We start from the raw sequence: 12,241 nt of genomic DNA on the forward strand, positions 1-12,241 counted from the left end.
GAAAGCAAAAGATTTTTTTTAATTTTTATATCATACAAACTAACAAAAGGAAACTATGAGATAACAGAAAATAGATTTAAGTAAGAAATACTACTAGATTTGAAGAGAAACAATTTAAATAGTATTTAACTCATCAGGAAATATATAACAATTCTAAATTTGTATGCACCTAACAACTGAGTTTCAAAACATAGAAAGCAAAAATTGACAGAAATATAAGGAGAAACAGACAAATCCATAATCATAGTAGGAAAGTTTAACACCTTTTCCTGTTACTTATAGATCAAGTAAAAGAAATCAGCAAGGATATAGGAGATGGAAACAGCATAACTAACAAATTCAATTTAAAGCAAGTACATTGACTACTTTTCAAAAGTAGAGAAAACAGTTATTCAAGGAAAATCACAATGATCAGTGGCAGACTATAAAGTAGTGCAGCTAACCGTCTTTAAAGTTTCTTTTTATTTAAAATATGTTTTGATTTGAAAGTTAAACTATGTCTGTGGTATCATCAAAGATGTTTAATTTACAGGCAAGAAGAATGTCAAATGCCTTGCAACTGTCCAATAAGACAGTCTTACAGATTTAGAGACTTGTTTGTGGGTTATGTTACAGAAATTAACATGTGTTTTCTGTTTTCTAAGGGCATAAGCCTATGATCTCATTACCTGAGTGATTGTCTGTACATATAGGTCTCACTTAATCCTGTCTGCAGAGATGCAAGATGGCAGACAGTGCAGAACTAAAGCAAATGGTTATGAGCCTTAGAGTTTCTAAACTTCAAGTACTATTGGGCTACGCTGGGAGAAACAAGCACGGACGCAAACACGAACGTCTCACAAAAGCCCTTCATTTGCTTAAGGCTGGCTGCAGTCCTGCTGTACAAATGAAAATTAAAGAACTCTTTAGGTGAAGGTTACGCCAGAAAATCATGACGCCTGCAGCCTTGTCCATCCCCAGCGAACATCAAGGCCCTATGCCAGCAACTTTGTCTCCGTCTAACATTCTACAACTCACTTATGATGGTCACCCTGCATTATCACCGTTACTCCCTGTTTCTCTTCTGGGACCTAAACACGAAATGGAACTCCCACACCTTACATCAGCTCTTCACCCAGTCCATCCAGATATAAAACTTCAAAAATTACCATTTTATGATTTACTGAATGAACTGATAAAACCCACCAGTCTAGCATCAGACAACAGTCAGCGCTTTCGAGAAACCTGTTTTGCGTTTGCACTGACACCACAGCAAGTGCAGCAAATCAGTAGTTCAATGGATATTTCTGGGACCAAATGTGACTTCACAGTGCAGGTCCAGTTAAGGTTTTGTTTATCAGAAACCAGTTGTCCACAAGAAGATCACTTCCCACCCAGTCTTTGTGTGACAGTGAATACAAAACCTTGTAGCCTTCCAGGTTATCTTCCACCTACTAAAAATGGTGTGGAACCAAAGCGACCCAGCCGACCAATTAATATCACCTCACTTGTTCGATTGTCCACAACTGTACCAAACACCATTGTTGTTTCTTGGACAGCAGAAATTGGAAGAAACTATTCCATGGCAGTATATCTTGTAAAACAGTTGTCTTCAACAGTTCTTCTTCAGAGGTTATGAGCAAAGGGAATAAGGAATTCAGATCATTCTAGAGCTTTAATTAAAGAGAAATTGACTGCAGATCCAGACAGTGAAATAGCTACAACCAGCCTAAGGGTTTCCCTATTATGTCCACTTGGTAAAATGCGGCTGACAATTCCATGTCAGCCCTTACATGTTCTCATCTGCAGTGTTTTGATGCAACTCTTTATATTCAGATGAATGAGAAAAAACCAACATGGGTTTGTCCTGTCTGTGATAAGAAGGCTCCGTATGAACACCTTATTACTGATGGCTTGTTTATGGAAATCCTCAAGTACTGTACAGATTGTGATGAAATGCAGTTCAAGGAGGATGGCTCTTGGGCACCTATGAGATCCAAAAAGGAAGTACAGGAAGTGTCTTCCTCTTACAATGGAGTGGATGGATGCTTGAGCTCCACACTGGAGCATCAGGTGGCTTCTCACCACCAGTCTTCAAGCAAAAATAAGAAAGTGGAAGTGATTGACCTAACCATAGACAGTTCATCTGATGAAGAGGAGGAAGAGCCATCTGCCAAGAGGACCTGTCCTTCCCTATCCCCCACATCAGCACTAAATAATAAAGGTATATTAAGTCTTTCACATCAAGCATCTCCAGTGTCCCACACCCCAAGCCTCCCTGCTGTAGACACAAGCTACATTAACACATCCCTCATCCAAGACTACAGGCATCCTTTCCGCATGACACCCATGCCTTATGACTTACAAGGATTAGATTTCTTTCCTTTCTTATCAGGAGACAAACAGCATTATATCACCTCCCTCCTTGCCGCTGCAGCAGCAGCAGTTTTCGATGATCAAGACCTCTTACACTCGTCTCGGTTTTTCCTGTATACCTCCTCGAAGATGTTTCTCGATCAGTTAAATGCAGGAGGCAGCACTTCTCTGCCAACCACCAACGGAAGCAGCAGTGGCAGTAAGAGCAGCCTCGTGTCCTCCAACAGCCTAAGGGAGAGCCACAGCCACACCGTTGCCAACAGGAGCAGCGCAGACACAGCGTCCATCTTTGGCATCATACCAGACATTATTTCATTGGACTGGATCTCCTTGCCCCTGCTACTCTCATCCCCACCCCAGATTAAATGAACTTGGCAGAAAGAAGATAACTTTGTGCTATGTTTTACCTTATTTTGTTTAGAAAAGTTCACAAGTGTGTGGGTTTTTTTTTTTTTTTTTTTTTTTAGGGAAAGAAATTAGAAGAAATGTACAGAGAACAAAAAAAAAATCCTGTCTGCAGCGTTGCCTCCTGAGACTCAATGGCTTGGCTGAACTAAGTGGCTGGGTTGGTGAAGTATAGGGCAGTCTGTGGGCTTCACTTTACAAAACCAGTTTCTCTTTTTTATCCTAACAGTTTAGACAGAAAGGGCCCAGAGGTCTGAGAGGGGGGAAACCTAAAATATTTCCCTCAGCCCAAACTAAGTATAATGGGCAAAAGGGTTTTGGACAGGTGAGATGTGCCTAGCACACTTTCCTCCAAAGAAGCCCCTTTTTTCCCTAATGTGGGACATTGGAAAATTAATCCCTGTCTTCTTTTATCTAGTGGTTATGGATTGAATGATGTCTTTTAACCCTGTTGCCAAATCTGTTGCCCCCAGAATACAGCAAGGACGCCAACCTGTTAAACCAAGCATGCCGTTGTCCAGGGACAGCCAACTGACCTGGAGTCTGCATGATCCTTCCCCATGTGGAAAGGCCACCCTCCCCACCACACCCCCACTCTTATTAGGGATTTCTGGACCCAAGGGTAGGTAGGACGACGACCATGTCCAGCTCAAAGCAGCTAGAGGAGCTCGAGACCTTCGCCCATTGTCCTTTATAAGATTATAAAGGGTCTTAGGTCTGAGAGGGAGGGATTGTTATTTTTTATTGTTAAAATAATTAATTAATCATTTATTTATTTTAGAAAAGAAGAAGAATATATGAAAGGGTGAAGCGGGAGAGCTTGTATGTATGACCCATGGGCATGGACTTGGGGGGATTGCTGGGGGAGAGGGGGTGCTGGGTAGAGGGGAGCAAAGGGGAAAAATTGGAACTATTGTAACAATATAATCAATAAAATATACTTAAAAATTAAATTAAATTAACACACACACACACACACACACACACACACACAAAGGAGAGGAAACAGCCATGGCTGGATGGCTCAGATGACTAAATCATCATCCCATACATGGGAAGGTTTCTGGTTCAATCCCCAGTCGGGACAAGTATTCAAGTATTGGAGGCAATAGATCCATATTTCTGTCTCACATCAATGTTTCTCTTACTCTTTCTGTCGCCCTTCTTCTCTCTCTAAAATTAATAAACATATTCTTGAGTTAGTTTTTTTTTAAAGTAGAGAATACATTCTTCAAAGCCACACATAAATGTAACCACAATTGATCAGACAGTGTCCATGAGGCAAGTCCCAGCAAATTTCAGAGTTAAAACCAATACAGACAACTAGTAATTAAATTAGAAATCAAAAATGGAAAGTTAAGTAATGAGTCCTATATACTTGATATTTAAGAAATATATTTGATGGCCTTTACTCTTAGCTCTGATAGAATTACTTTATTGATAACAATCCTCTTCAAAAAACACCTATAAAAGTTGGATCAAATAATAATAAGGATGAGTGAATGTAATTCAAGAACTGGGTGAGAGAATTGTAAGTGATTTGTTGGTTGGCTTATCTTTACATTTATTTTTCTAGTTTTCTAAATTCAGTAAGAATTACTTTTTCTGAATTCAATAGGAAGAACATTTTTACTTAGTGACCATAAACAGTTATTACAAAGAGTTATTAATTTTTTCCATTATTTACATCTTGATCAATAGTTCCAATAGCACAATTATTCTTATGCACTTCAACACAGTTTGGTGTTATTAAAAATGTATGTATCATTTAACCCACCAATTTCACTTCTAGAAATTTATTGCCCAAAACATAGTTACACATCATTCCAAAGAAGAATACAGAAGAATATAGTGTGTTTATGCAGATGTATATTCTGAAGTATATTTTGATAGAGCACTAGAAACAACTTAGTGACCACTAAGGGGACAGTGAACTAAGTTGTGCTACATGATTTAATGGAATGCCATTTAGGTCCTAACAAAGAATGAGGTAGGTCTATATATGTTGAAACACTGTGTAACTTTATATAAATATCTTCAGTTATAAGGAATGGAAATCAATTCTGGAGTACTTTAGTAAAACTGAAATGAATTGGAGAAAATGAGTTTGTCCACAGAATGGCCAGGAGGCTGGAGAGCAGAAGAGGTATTGGCAGCTCCAGAACACTCAGTATCACTTATCACCCCATCATCTTGTCTGGATGTTGACAGTGTTTCAAATGTTGCTTCAATCCTTGAGTCACTGGTTGAGGGAGAAAGACATTGGGTCACGTGCATAACTCTTAACCACCAGAGGACAAGGGACATGGTTTACATTCCCACTAGGAGCATGCATAATGAGAAAGAGATGATTTCCCAAAATAAAACCATGGAGAAGGAACGTTGTCCTCTGCATACTGTTACAGAAATAAAACAAGCATAAAAGTATATGTAAATAACCATTAACCACTTCTGTTTTTAAAAATGAGAGAATACAGATTAGAAGTATACATATACAACATATTCTTAAAAACCACTAAAAAACTAGAAAGAATTTAATATCTGTATCCCGCTTTAGACTCTAGTTCCATGACGGCAAGAACTATATCTGTCTCAAGTCATTCGCTAGCCCAGCAGATGCACAATCAATAGCTGCAGAGTGAATAAAATAATGTAATTCTAAAGAGAACTAGGGAGAGAGACATTTACTTTTTAAATGTTACTATTTTTATCAAGTGCCTGTAGGTCTGCAATTAAAAAGAAGGATAAAGAAAATTAGTAATTACAACTACATACAGGGTTGGGCAAAAGTAAATTTACAGTTGTGTGTATGGAAAATAATACAGTAACAAATAAATAATAATGCAAGAATAAACTTTGTTTCCCATACTCACAATTGTAAATGTACTTTGCCCCACCCTATATATATTTTTTAGTTTGAAAAATTCCTTACTCTAGGAACTTTGGAAGTCATTGTTATAAAATATCTGCCTCCTCCCTCCCCTAAAGCATCTGATTGTGTGTGTGACCAGAGAGAGCCAAGCAGAAAAGGCCTCTGTTCAAAAGAAGGAACCAGCTTCAGCAGGGAGGGTCCCCTTGTACTGCACACAATGCAGCTCAGCTACTCCAGGGCCTCAGGAAAACTGATGGTGGAAAGATGCATTGTCAAAGGGTATTTGGTCATCATACTCTGACTCTGGCTCTTTAGAAGTCTGCACTGAGAGCAAAAACATTGCTGTGTGTCAAAATAATTTGATATTAGTAGGGAGACCCTAAAAAGAGGAAACAATTGCTTGATGACAGCAGCTGACAGCAGAACAGAATTTTGTGGGCTGAGATGATTGTAAAAGCAAACAATGGTGATATTGTCCTTCTGATGTTATTGTGTAATGCTGTAATTTACAGATGAAGTGGAATTTCAAACAAAATAAACAGACTTGAATTTGTTATCTAATACAGTAAGCACAGAACATTCTGTTATGTGAAAAGAGAAATGGGGATATTATATATGCCTGTTATTTGCTAAACAAAAATGTTTCCATTATTTTTACTAGCTCTTTAAGAATAAATATTTTTTAAATTTAATCTTGAAAACAGATGTAAAATGTGAAAATGCATTATTAATATATATTACTTGTTGCGGATGTCTGACCAGCAGGGCCCATAGCATTGTGGGTGAAATGAATAAATGAACACGGACTGCAAGAATCCTGTGGAGAAGAGGAGACAAAACTGACCACTTTCTAGAGGAGAGGGCACAGTTTGCCCTGCCTCAACAGGCTTTTATTAATTATTTAGGTGGATTACATCCAAGAAAGTTATGAACCATTGTGCCAATTATTGCCTTATATGATTATTACTTTTATATAACAGAGAAAAGAATGTTACACATGCATGGATGATAAGGATACCTCGTCTAGCCACATCCTGTTCTTAAAAATCAGCCCAGAATACGCCCTAAAAAACTGCTTCAAGGTTACACACTGAACAGCTCTTGTTCTCAGCCCAGGATGAGGGGGTCCTTTAGCAGAAAGCAAGCTTTTAAGCTATTATAGAAACACAGGCCTGGTTCCCCACGGGAAAACCGGTGTGTGGAGTAGGTCCTGTGTGCTGCCACACTCCCAGTGGTTTTCCAAATCTGGGGCTGAGCTACATTTGCCACCACCAAGCACCCCGGCTTCCCATAATTACTATATATTTATGTTACAGTTCTAGAAGTTAAAAAAAAAACGACAGTATATTTCGCCAGCCAGAGGAACTCTCTTTGAAATGTAATTCCTCTCTAATCACAGGTACTAAGGTGAGGGCAACAAAATAACTGCTTCTCTACTGCAAGCAGCTTGTGATGTTAAGGAGCAACAATTTGGTTTTAGTTACACTTTTAAAAGAGGAACCATTTCTCTCTAAACTATAAAAAGCAGGTCTGCATGTCAGTAAGTATTGTTAATGATAACTTATTACTATTCATAAAATTCCTGAATTAACCTTAGCATACTGGATAAAGGACAAAATACATATCTCCTATCTCAATACTGGGAATCGTGTCTATGTGTAGTAGGTAATCAGTACAACTTTGTTGAATAAGTAAATATTTGATTCTTCTATGGGCAGAGTATTATTCTGAATAAGGTGAGAATACATCTGTCAAAGACAAAATGAAGTCCGAGATAAAATTAACAAAGAATATTCATAAACTTGCAAGGTAACCCATCAGCTGTCACTTTAATTTCAGCAGGGGTTCAGATGTGTTCAAAGGAGAGTAAGTTTTGAAGAGTGAGAAAAGAAAACCTAAGACAGTCTTGATTGACAAGGATTCTCTTAAGGTGGGATTTTTAGAAGCCAGGCCAACTTTCTACAGGTACATTTAACAGTCCTTGGTTGGCTGCCAAGAGCCAGGCAAGCAGTTTGGGGACATTGTTGAAAGGGGCAGAGGGTTCTCTGTGGCCAGCCATTTACTAGAACATGTGGTATTTAATGAGGTGCATTTTTCATGGTCAAACTGTCATGATGGTCCTTTGTGAAAAGCTGCCTGACACCTGGTTCCTGTTTCCCTCTCTTAAAAAAAATAAAATAAAAATAAGTAAAAAACAAATTTCTGTCTCTAATTCACCACAAAAATAAAGCTGCCTAGAAAAATCTAAAAATAAATATATAAAATAATATTTTAAATTTAAAATAAAAATATCACAAAGAATAATATAACTTTATAACTCCAGTAGTTCATGACAAGTCATCTGATTTAAGTAAACTTGCATTTTTATATTCAAGCCTTATTTATTTGTAGATGTGACCTCAGGACAAAGATAAACAAGTTCAATATTTTAATGAAATTTAGGTGATGTCAGTAAAACATTTTTCTGAAGATTCGAGAGCATGCTTTCTGTAGGTGTTGTATTTATTGTGCAAAATAGCTACCTTAAAAAAAAATTCCTAAGTGATATTTAAAAGTTATATGTGACCTTCTGGTCAAGGTGTAGGTGTAGGTAGACTTGCTTCACTTCCTTGTGCAACCATTGAAAGAATTACACCCAGATCTCAAAAACAAATAACAACCAGACCCATCAGAAAATCAAGCTATATGGAAGTCTGATAACCAAGTGTTTAAAGAAGCCATATTCATCCTGATGGGTAAGAAGAGTGGAGCCTTGGAGATGGGATGGAGAGGCAGTGTGACTTAGACAAGCAGTAGCTGCAGAGGTGGCAGAATGGAAGGTCCACATTCATGTATGGTAGATAAAAATCAGGAGGTATAACCTGGGAGTGAGAAATCCCAGGCCTAGGCCAGACAACACAGCCCAGGGTTCCAGCACCAGGAAGATAAATCCCTACTATTTCAGGCTGTAAAAACAAGTTGGGTTTGGGGGTGAAGAAACTGCTGGATTTTCACCACTTAAAGGACCCACAGGTTCTTAGAACCCACAGAAACCCCAGCATAGAAACTGGAAGGGAGTCATTCACATATGAGAAGGGGGTGAAGTGACTGGAAACCAGGCAAGTGCCAGGCAAATTGACAGAAGTCAGGCAGCAGCATTGTCTCCTCTCCTAGTTCACTACCACAAACAGAGCCACAAAGCAGTGAAGCGGGTGGCCCTGCCCTGGCAATTACTTAAGGTCCACCCCACACAGTTTATGGGTGGCTTTGCTACATAGCCATGCTACTAAGACAGGGAGTAAAAGAAGATCTACTTAATACACAGAAACAAACACAGGGAAGCTGCCAAATTGAGGAGGCAAAGAAATATGGCCCAAATTAAAGAACAGAATAAAACCTCAGAGAAAGAACTAAATGAAATGGAGATGGTCAACCTATCATATACAGAGTTCAAAACATTGGTAATAAGGATCCTCAGAGTACTCATAGAGTATGGCAAAAAAAGAACGAAAGAAATGAAAGTTACACAAAGTGAAGGAGAAAAGAGAAAAATACACAGTGAACCAACAATGAAGGGAAGGAAGCCGGGATTCGGATCAACTTGGAATATAAGGAAGAAATAAACATTCAACCAGAACAGAAAGAAGAAACAAGAATGCAAAATAATGAGGAGAGGCTTAGACACCTTTGGGAAAACTTTAAATGTACCAACATCTGAATCAGAAAGGTGCCAGAACAAGAAGAGAATGAGCAAGAAATTGAAAACTTATTTGAAAAAATAATGAAAGAAAACTTCCCCAACTTGGTGAAGAAAATAGACATACAAGTCCAGGAAGCACAGAGAGTCCCAAACAAGCTAGATTCAAAGAGGACCACAGGAAGACACATCATAATTAAAATGCCAAAGTTAAATATAAAGAGAGAGTCTTAAAAGCAGCAAGAGAAAAGAAGGGAGTTACCTACAAAGGGGTGCCTATAAGACTATCAGATGATTTCTCAAAAGAAACTTTGTGGGCAAGAAGAGGCTGGCAAGAAGTATTCAAATTGATGAAAAGCAAGGACCTAAACCAAGATTACTCTATCCAGCAAAGCTATCACTTAGAATGGAAGATCCAATAAAATACTTCCCAGACAAGGTAAAGCTAAAGGAATTCATCATCCAAGCCATTATTACATGAAATGTTAAAGGGACTTATTTAAGAAAAAGAAAAAGATCAAAACTATGAATATTAAAATGACAACAAACTTACAATTATCAACAACAGAATCTAAAAAATAAAAACAAACTAAGCAAACAACCAGACAGGAACAGAATTATAGGTATGGGGATTATTTGGAGGGTCATAAATTGGGAACGAGAAGGGGAAGAATGAGGGAAATGATGCGGGGATTAAGAAGTATAATTGGTAGGAGCAAAATAGACGGGGATGTTAAGAATAGTATAGGAAAGGGAGAAGCCAAAGAACTTACATGCATGACACATGATATGAACTAAGAGGTGAGGGATTTCTGGAGGGAGGTGGGGCACTGGTGGAGGGGGGACAAAGGAGAAAAAATTGGGCAACTGTAACAAAAGAATCAATAAAATATACTTAAACAAAGTTAACTGTGAGGATTCACCACCTTTCTAATGGCTTTGTCTTTATTGAGTAATTTATGAAACTGCCATCAGGGGATAGTATTAGTGACCATTAGAAATTTTAGAAATTAAATAGACCTTTGGTTTCATGCCCAGGATTCACCACCTTTCTAATGGCTTTGTCTTTATTGAGTAATTTATGAAACTGCCATCAGGGGATAGTATTAGTGACCATTAGAAATTTTAGAAATTAAATAGACCTTTGGTTTCATGCCCAGAAAAAAAAAAAATGTCAGCCCTGTGCATAAAACCAGGCAAAAGATAAAAATGATTCCATTATATCCATAATTCAATCTTCTTATGGCTTTAGTACAAGTTTCTTCTCTGCTAACAGAAGTCCCTGCAGAAGGTTTAAACAATCTGAACAATTTCATTATGTGAGTGTAGCTAAATCCAATAATGTAAAAGGGCCTAGAGAGCTTCCCATATGTTCAATTCCATACCCTTTCCTTCCAGGGAAAGTCAAAGAACTTGGCTCCCTGGAAACTGATCTATTCTGATTGCCCAGAGTACAAATCTTGCTTTGTTGACATCAATGCTCACTCCTGAGGACACACAAAGAAGACAAGAAGCCATTAGAGCTTCTCATGACCCTGCTCTGAGCCAAATCCAGCTTCGCTTAAATGAATGAAGATGCTTGTTACATGGCCCAAGAAGCTACTTTGTCCATTTGAAAATTAATTAGACCATAGCTCGATGAACAACCATAAGACACTTTTACAGTGTTCTTGGATGACCCTGGCTGAGTTCCCAATTTTAACAAGTTTACCCTTAAGCAAAAACACGGCCTTTTGACTAGGCTACTGCCTCCAGTTATAATGCTTTCCTGAATGGTAGCCAACCATTATGCACAACCTCACCAGAAAAGAAAGTTAGAAACAGAGAATTGTTTAAGACTTTTACATGCAATTTTAATAGATGTTGCAGGAATTTTTTTAGTTCAAGGAGCCTATTTAGTTACCCATTTCACAGCTGGCCTTGGAGAAAATTTAACATCCTGTGTAGGTCATGATCTACTCTAGATTAAGACTCCTTGAGGGCACAGATTCTGTTTTACCTTGGAGTACTTTATAGTGGGACCACAGTGTTGGTAGATAAAACCCAGACCTTCATGTAAATCTGGATTTCAGTGTCTGACTGATGGTGCTCCATGCTGGCTACTTTACTTGCAAAGAGACTAATAGCTACTTTAAAAAGTAATCGGTACACTGCTACATATATGATGGCCCTTAATAGATATATTGGGTATGACAATATAGCTGATGCTTAACTATTTGTAATGTGGAGTTGAAGGCAGAGATAATATGAATTGGACGTATTGTTTGAAAACAAAATTCCAGAGACTACTAAAAGTAGAGACATGTTGGAAAGTCTGCCTAACCCACATCTTGACTTATAAATAGTCTCGCAAGTTGACTCTGTCCCCTTGATAGCTGACTGGAGCAAGGATAGACACCTGACTCCAATGGAGCCTGTTCATTGGCTGATGCCAACCAATTACATTCTTTCTCTGTCTCCATTAGGTTCTCTCCATCTTCCCTGTCCACATTATCTTGTTCTGGGCAGACAATCAAGGTTCTTTAGGCATCAATATGATGAAACAGAGATACCAGTCTGCCTGTTTGGAGAAGGAGAGTAGTTCGGGTGTTGAGAGAAGAATAGCTACAGAAGTTCATATCAGTTGTAGTTTCTTACTATGTCAGAAGATTGCAAAAGCTTAAGAAAAAAAAACAATGGAGCAGTCCACCACAAACTCTTAGTAACTCTTTCTTCTTGCCCACCCCCCACTAAGGATTTATATGGTTAAAGTGCAGAGATATCAGCACACAAAAGTACTTTTTGATTTTCCTAATGTAGATAATTATTTTTAGTTCTTCGTGCCCTCCCTAACTCCAGATTTTTTTTATATCCTTGTGTAAAGTCAATAGTTACCAATCATCATTTCTCCACACATTCCTCCCAAAAAAAGTTATGTAGGCCTGGGCTCTGGA

At 38.2% G+C, this 12,241-nt stretch overlaps 1 pseudogene; it reads left to right on the top strand.

The window, feature by feature from the left end:
- Positions 1 to 724: 724 nt before the first annotated feature.
- Positions 725 to 2,724, top strand: LOC150004686 (E3 SUMO-protein ligase PIAS1 pseudogene; annotated as a pseudogene).
- Positions 2,725 to 12,241: the final 9,517 nt, after the last annotated feature.

The sequence above is a fragment of the Furipterus horrens genome, unplaced genomic scaffold (assembly GCF_987537825.1).
Source record: "Furipterus horrens unplaced genomic scaffold, mFurHor1.1.pri manual_scaffold_7, whole genome shotgun sequence".
In the NCBI taxonomy this organism is placed as follows: Eukaryota; Metazoa; Chordata; class Mammalia; order Chiroptera; family Furipteridae; genus Furipterus; species Furipterus horrens.